The sequence below is a fragment of the Tubulanus polymorphus genome, chromosome 2 (assembly GCF_964204645.1).
Source record: "Tubulanus polymorphus chromosome 2, tnTubPoly1.2, whole genome shotgun sequence".
NCBI lineage: Eukaryota > Metazoa > Nemertea > Palaeonemertea > Tubulaniformes > Tubulanidae > Tubulanus > Tubulanus polymorphus.
In genome coordinates, this window is record NC_134026.1 from 17549573 (window position 1) to 17557590 (window position 8018).

Genomic DNA, 8018 nt, shown 5'->3' on the forward strand with positions numbered 1-8018 from the left:
AAAATGTTATCCGTAAGTTGTCGAAATGAATTCACTGGCCAGTAAAAAATAATAATGAAAGTTTTTAGAAGAAAGAAAAAAATACAAGACAAAATTGCGCGATAAAAATAGCTGCAAGTAATTGTGAAATGATATCGATGATAATAGTAGAGTCTAAGACTTACTTGCATGAGTCAGAACCCTCGGGCCAAACAGCAATTACATAACCAGAACTTACACCGGCAGTCACTTTGCACTTAATGTCAAATCGAAAATCTGATTGTGGAATGTATTTGTTCCCTTTGGTCTCCCCAAATGTGTGCTCAATGGTATCCTCAAAAAACTCGCCATCGCCTATCTGAACCCAAGAGACGGGTGTTACAGCCATCTACAAGAAAAATGTTGAAATTTAAGACATTGGAGATCGGATTTTGAATCCATCTTCCCCGAGTCCCGTCATGGGACCGACTGTTTCGATACCGCTGAAAAGTAGTACCTATTATCTAAGGATGAAGCACTGATTTACTGATTTACTGTATTCCAGATTTTGTCGAATACCATGAATATTGTAGAGTGTGTCCAAAAAATTATTTAGAAGTTAATATATAATTTTTAATGAATGTTTTTGAAAGATTACTAATCAGTAGGATGTCTTCTTTGAATATCTAAGACTAATTATGAAGCAATCGGTGTCAAATCATGAGATATTAAATTAGGCTGTTTACTTATTATGTTGTCAAATAATCTTTCCAAGAAAGCTCAATTGATATAATCACTCGAAAAAGCTTCAATTACAATTACAATTATAATCAGTTTATTGCTCCACAAAATTTACAGAATTCATACGAACACGGTTTAAATGAGATGAAATACATGAATATATACTTATCAATCAATTGACAATAGTTTAAGGCGGACATCGAACAGTACATATTTAATACGAGTTAGAGAAACTTTGATCCTTGCTGTATCAAGCGAGACAGGTTACAGAGCTGTTTGCTCTTAGAATTGAATAATTGTATCAATTTGCAGGTATGGTTTAATGAACAGGGTGCGAAGATTCTGAAGGAAAGGGCATTCTAGAACACAGTGGTACTCATCCCCAATGATTTTCAAAACCAAGTGATGACTATAGAAAATCTGACAAAAAGAACTACCTTTTATGTAATTTACGTCCTAAAGTGTACTAAACTTGTTTCCAAAATGTAAGATTCAACAAATAACAGCAAATCCATGAAAAATGAATGACATAAAATCATCGACTTAGAAGTAATTTTAACTAAATATGGGAACTAGTTATTGTAACTTAAATACTGACCATGAATGTATGGAATTTATATCCGATAGATTGACTTCATTAAATGATGATGAATTAAAATTAAGAACCGGATTTATAATCATGGTAAAAATGAAGATAGTCATCACGATATAGAAATTGTAGTTGTATACGAGCTATGTTTAAGTTAATTCAATAATAAGAATCCGAAATATGACTTATCTGGACAATTTAATTGGTCCCCATGAATAAACTAAAGCATTGAATTATGAAATTGACTAAAATAGAAAATATAAATTGTGGAATTAAAATAAAGTATGAAAATGAATCAAACGTATCCTTTCTCCGCTGTTTTTACTATAAAAACTAACTGCTAGCTGAGATAATATCCTATATAAAATGTAAGAAAAAAGTATATTGATTAATCTCAGAATACCCGACATAAAAAAATCTGGAATTTTGAAACACCGAATAATTCTAAAATTAATTATTACAGACGTCTTTAAAACATAACAAAATTTAAGAGAAAAAAAGAAGTTTAGGAAGAGAATATGTCGATGAGCAACCTGAAAAAAATGTATTAACAATGCAGATTCTAAAACTATTTCTAATATAAGCCTTGTATTCATTAGAGATTAAAGATAAAATTGATATACTCGAAACATAGTATTAAAATTGGTCCTACAGCTATCAATTCAGGTATACCAAGGTATAACACCAGAAGAATATATCGTAATAATGTATTAATATAATGAACAAATAAAGGATTTAGTAACGGCTGTTGATCATATAATTAGTATGTATTAGTAATCTTCATTAAATCTGATGAAAAAGTAGAGCTTAATATTCAAACATGTTTCGGAGAAATTGAATTTAAACAAAATGGATAAAGATTAGATTATATGTTCAATGAATTTAAACGTCATATTGAAGAGAGGTATTTCCCAGATTGATTATCATTTGATGAAACAATATAATCAGATCTTAATACTCATGATAATGCAAAAAAGAATTTCGCAGACTACATCCTGATGTTGAAAATGCTTGTTCTAGAATAACGAATTATCGTAAATATGAATACCAACTCCTAGTTACTACACCAGTAAGCATATACTATAATATATAATTTATTCCTAAAATATCAAGATTTAATGATTTAAAAATAAACATGTGCTTGAAAACCATGATAAAAATGTATTTCTGTAGAAAGTATATACCTAATTTCATGATTGAAAATATGCTAAGAATTATGTGAGGATATTCTAAAATTGATTATACCCAAAAATAAAGAAATAAATCAAAATTAACTAATTATGAATTTAAAGATATAGTTCCATTTATCATATATGGGGATTTATATTATATATGGGAATCATTAAAAGATTATTAGATGCTGATAGAAAAGAAATTATTGAAAAAGACAAATCATCAAAATCATTAGATGACAGGAAATAATGATAAGGAATAATGATAACGCAATACAAAATCATCCAATTATAAGTCGTACAATTAAATAGTTCAAAGAGCCGCTGCCTATGGAATATATATCATTATCTATATGAAAGTCAATATATGTATATTTATCGTCGTTAATAAATTTCATAATAAAATTATTGAATTAGAATGTGATTTTCAAATTATTAAGTGAAAATAAAAGATTAGTAATGACACCCTAAAGATTAGGTTGATTATAACTCATTATCTGTTATGTTTTGAATAATTTAAATAATCAAATCATTGTTATTATTGTGAAGAACAGCTTTGATTAAAAGGTACGCATTCATGATCATTTACCGGTAAATACGTAATGTTGCACACGAAAATTCTAATTTACAAACTAAGAAAGAGTTCATTTTGTCCATTTTCCATAATTTAACTACAGGAAATCGCACTCATTTGTTTATGAAATAACTATCTGGAAATCTAGGTACAATTAATCAAGAAATTGAAGAATAAAATGCAATTATTGAAAAAATCTACGAAAAGCTATTCTAATAGCTAAAACATCAGAGAATTATTCATCATATCAATGCGATTACGAGATTTTTATAGATTTTTTAGGACGTTCATTGTCTAATTAAGCAAAATGTTTAGCAGATAATGATTTTATAATAACATTTAATTGGATATTACTATCCAAATATTAGCGCAATTTCTAACTGATTTAATAAAACACACGATCATTGTTAAGTAAATGATTCATTTAAATTAACTGAATTATCAAAAGCAATTTTAAGATGTGTATGTAAAAGGTGAAGTTTGTAATAGAACATTAACTTTACTTGACCTTAGGTGTATTAAAGCAAATGATTATTATAAACTGATATATAGAATGAAAATAATCTACGTGGATGCGCAATTTCATATCTTAAAAATGCCGATTGACCCTGATATTTCCTTAATTGGTAGATTTCGTTTGATTTTTTAATGTCATGTCCTTTCAAACCCTCCACACCTGCTGGGAGCGAAACAGGGGGTTTATATTTTGAAATTGGAAATCGAAGTACAGATATAGTTGTGTGATCGGCGCCCAACTATTTCTTTTTAGTTAATTAAAAATATCCTGACAGAATAAAATCTAAATATCTAAAAATCTACGTCATTGTCCTGAACGTATGAATGTCAATGATAGTTAACTAAGCGATTATCAGGAGAAAACAAAATCCAAAGACCAATACGATATCTAAAACAATTTCGTGAATTTTTTTTCCAAATTAATGAATAATATTTTCTAATTAAAACATCCGAGAATACTAGAAACCGAAATGAAATAGAATTGGTAAATAATCCTGAAAGATTACGACATTTACAATCGAGCCCCAGACATTTAGGAAATAAAAGATTTGAGGATTTTCTAACGACGGTAAAACTGAAAAGAACGTACATGAAGTTTAACTTTACATTTATTGGTTCAACCGTATTAGCAAAATCTAACTTGTAAATGCATTGTTTCTATTATAATGTTACTATACCATTTGAATAGCATATCGGAATTCTATATTTCGACGGCCGATACGCCAAATATTATCAAAATGTAATAAGATGTTAATTAGAAGAATATTAGAAGGTTAAACACGAGTATTCAAAATAGGATTTGTTTTCACCAAATTCGTAATATACACAATGCATATTTCCGTGATTGCGTGAACTGAGTACCACGAGTTATCACTACTAATATTCACACATCTAAAAATGTATTCAAAAAGCTAATCAAAAAGTGTGATTATCTGACGTCCATGCTTGTTGTCGATGCAATATTTTGAGTAATATTATATCACATCACGCCTATATGAAGAATACTTACCACGATCGAGTTACTCTTTCGATTCCCTCCTCTGTTAAAGTCAGTTCTGACAAGATCACCTTTCTTCTAGCGCAAGACTGAATGTACTATGAAATCACCTGAATATCTGATCACCTTGGAATTTCTCCTACACAACAACAATACTGATCTGGCGGAGCTCACCTTTTATTGACAAGGAGTCAAAAACATAAAATTATAAAATTCAGCGATTGGGCCAATTTATGAATTGTTTCAACCCACTGAATAATCATTAACTGTCACCGCCAAGTGTGGGCGTGCCACACACGTGCGATACTGCGCTGCAATGAGGTAACGTAATTAATGTCAACATATGAACCTAATCAAAATCAAAAGTTCATTAAAAAATGTTTTGGAGTCATCGATAAAAATCCGCAAGACGAGTGGTTTTGTGTGTGGTGACCGAAAAAATGGCCAAGGACGTAACACAATAAGACCATGGAAAATGCCCAGCAAAAAATGGCCAAAAAATTTACCAGCTAAGAAAATCACCCGAAGAAAATAAAAATCGTTAACAAACATTGAATTTCCCAAAATGTCAGCATGGCGTTGTCTTTCAACATTTTCGTGGAAAGCTCTACTAATGAAACAAATTATTTTTCGAAAATTAATTTTGTTTGAATAGTTTTTTCTCAGACGCGCATTTATACATTTAGTGTTCTGTGAAATTTTACTTACTGTGGAGCAAATAAACTAAACTGAAACTAAGAAATGATTTCACAGCCAATTCCGAGGTAAACCCCGTAAATATAGGTTGATAATATGCCCAGGTTAAAAATCCCATCGGTAGAAATTTCCCGATAAAAATGGTACATGGAAAATTTCGTTAAAATCTAACATCAATTCAATAAATTCCCCCAAATTTGATGTCACCGCAAATTTCAAGAATACACTTCAATATACTAATGTTAAAAAAGTTGAATAGCTTTCAAAAAAATCAAAATTTCCGTTGTGTTTTTTCGTTCTAGTATTCACCTTGGGTAATCTTTGACTTTTGAATGTAGATAAAAATGTTCCGGGAATAATTGTCCCATAAGGTAGAAAAAGATATCATTACTAGGTTAGTAAAATTCACATCAAAACAACACCAGAGAACAAACTTGTTAATTGTGTAAATTGCACACTAACGATAAAAAAGAATTCATTGAGTGACCATGAGAATTTAAGGCCTAGAATTTTGGCAATTTTGCCTATTGAGAACATGTGAACTCATTACATGATACATCAAATTTAAGAAGATGTTACATTTATAATACAAAAAATTACATCAAATTGGAACAATTATTTGTAATCAAATGTTAAGATTGTTAATAAAATGTATTACCAAGTTTGTTCTCTGGTGTTATTATGATGTGAAATTAACAACAATACCAATTTAGTAATCATAGACTGGGATTTTTTTTCCAGGGACATTTTTTTCCCTGGGATATTTTTTCCGGGGACATATTTTCAGACACTGGACCCTTAGTTATACCTTGGTTTGCTTAGTTAAATTAGTTTGCTATATGAATCATCACACAATTTAAACCTCTCCTTAGAGGATCTATGATCATAGTCTGCACCCTAATTGTTTAATATCTCTTGTTGAAATAAAAGTTAATGGATTAAAAGTTAATGATTACCACTAAGTGTAATTTTACCACTGCTTGTCACTTATTGAGACTTTCCTAGGTTATCATTATTATTATAATTATTATACGATATTTATATAGCGCCTTAATCCAAAAATGGCTCTTAAGCGCTTTACAAATAAAAACATTAAGCTTACTTAGGGTTACTCATAATGAGTACACGGTACACGGTAAAAATGGTAACAGGCAAAAATCACCCCGGTAAAAATCCCCCCCAAATTTGATTCATTGAGTGACCATGAGAATTTTAGGCCTAGGGTGTCGGCATTAATTAATTTTGCCTGTTGCCATTTTGCCTGAACTCATTACATGATACTTCAAATTAAAGAAGATGTTACATTTATAATACAAATTATTACATCAAAGTAGAGCCATTTTGTAATGAAATGTTAACATTGTTATCAAAATGGGTGAACGGAAAAAATGGCCAAGGAAAAAATGGACAGGAAAAATGGCCGAGGAAAGAATGGCAAAAGGAATATTTGCCTAGGAAAAAATGGCGAAGTAAAAAATGGCTACGGAAAAAAGGCCAAGGAAGAATAAATGGAAAACTGACTGTCATTTTATTAACTATCATGAAATAATAATCCGATGTTTTGGCATGTCACTTTCTGAGATTCCTGAATTAGTTTAGGTAGATTTACGATGATCATATCTCACTTTGATGTTATCAGAAACTGCACCAGTTTGCTATAAAATCACCACACAATTTCGATGCATATACCTTTGATCATTTGAGACAATCTGTGCCCTAATAGCTTACTTGGATGTTTTGAATTATTAACTTAGTTATTTTATTAAGTTTAAATTCAATACTAGTAAGTTTATTCATTGACCACTTGCATGATAGTTCTTGATATATTCATCATATGTAATGAAATGAAATGTAAGCTCATCACATTTCGGAACTCATTAATACCGATTTTGATTGTTTTAAGCCCATGAAAAATATATGATGTCATTAAATTGAAAGCTTAATGTTTTATTAATATTAGCAGTAGTTCTCATAAATTTTCCTTGGCCTTTTTTTCCGTGGCCATTTTTTCCTGGCCATTTTTACATTGGCCATTTTTTCCTACATTCATTAATATGTATTACCAAGTTTGTTCTCTGGTGTTATTATGATGTGAAATCAGGAAGATTACCAACTTACTAATAATAGACAGACTGGGATAGTTTTTTCGGGGACATATGAGGGTATTCTGGGTGGGGGGATTCTGGGTGTGGGATTTTGGGCGTATCCCCATTTTTACCGTATACCATTTGAAATGTGCGATGAACCCTCAGGTACTAATTTAGTATCTATGAACCGTTGATTTGTAGTATGTTATAATTCAAATGGTATATACTTAAGTTAATATCCTTTATAAGGGCGCCAGAAACAATTTCAGTAATTTGTAAGGATAATGAGAAAGAAAGACAAACAATTTTCAAGTGTGAATTGTGATTATGTGATAGTTCAACATGTGTTAAAATTCATCACAAAGCAGATTCTATCCAATTCAGTGTAACGATGTCTCCTTAAACAATGGTGACTGGGCGCCGAAATATTTGATTTGTTTATTCAACTTGCATTCTAATTTCTTGCAGTCCTTTGAATACTGATAACATTAACCAACTGGGGAATAATTGGACAGTAAGTGTCTGCCTGGCAACCCAACTTCCATGTCAAATGACTGTTAAACAATGCACTTTCCTCACACCTTGGAGTAAGTCTGATTACTCCAAGCACAATAAGCCAGGTGTTATTGATATGTAAAATCCCCCCCCCCCGGAAATGATGCAAATTAAATTAACTCATGATTATTGC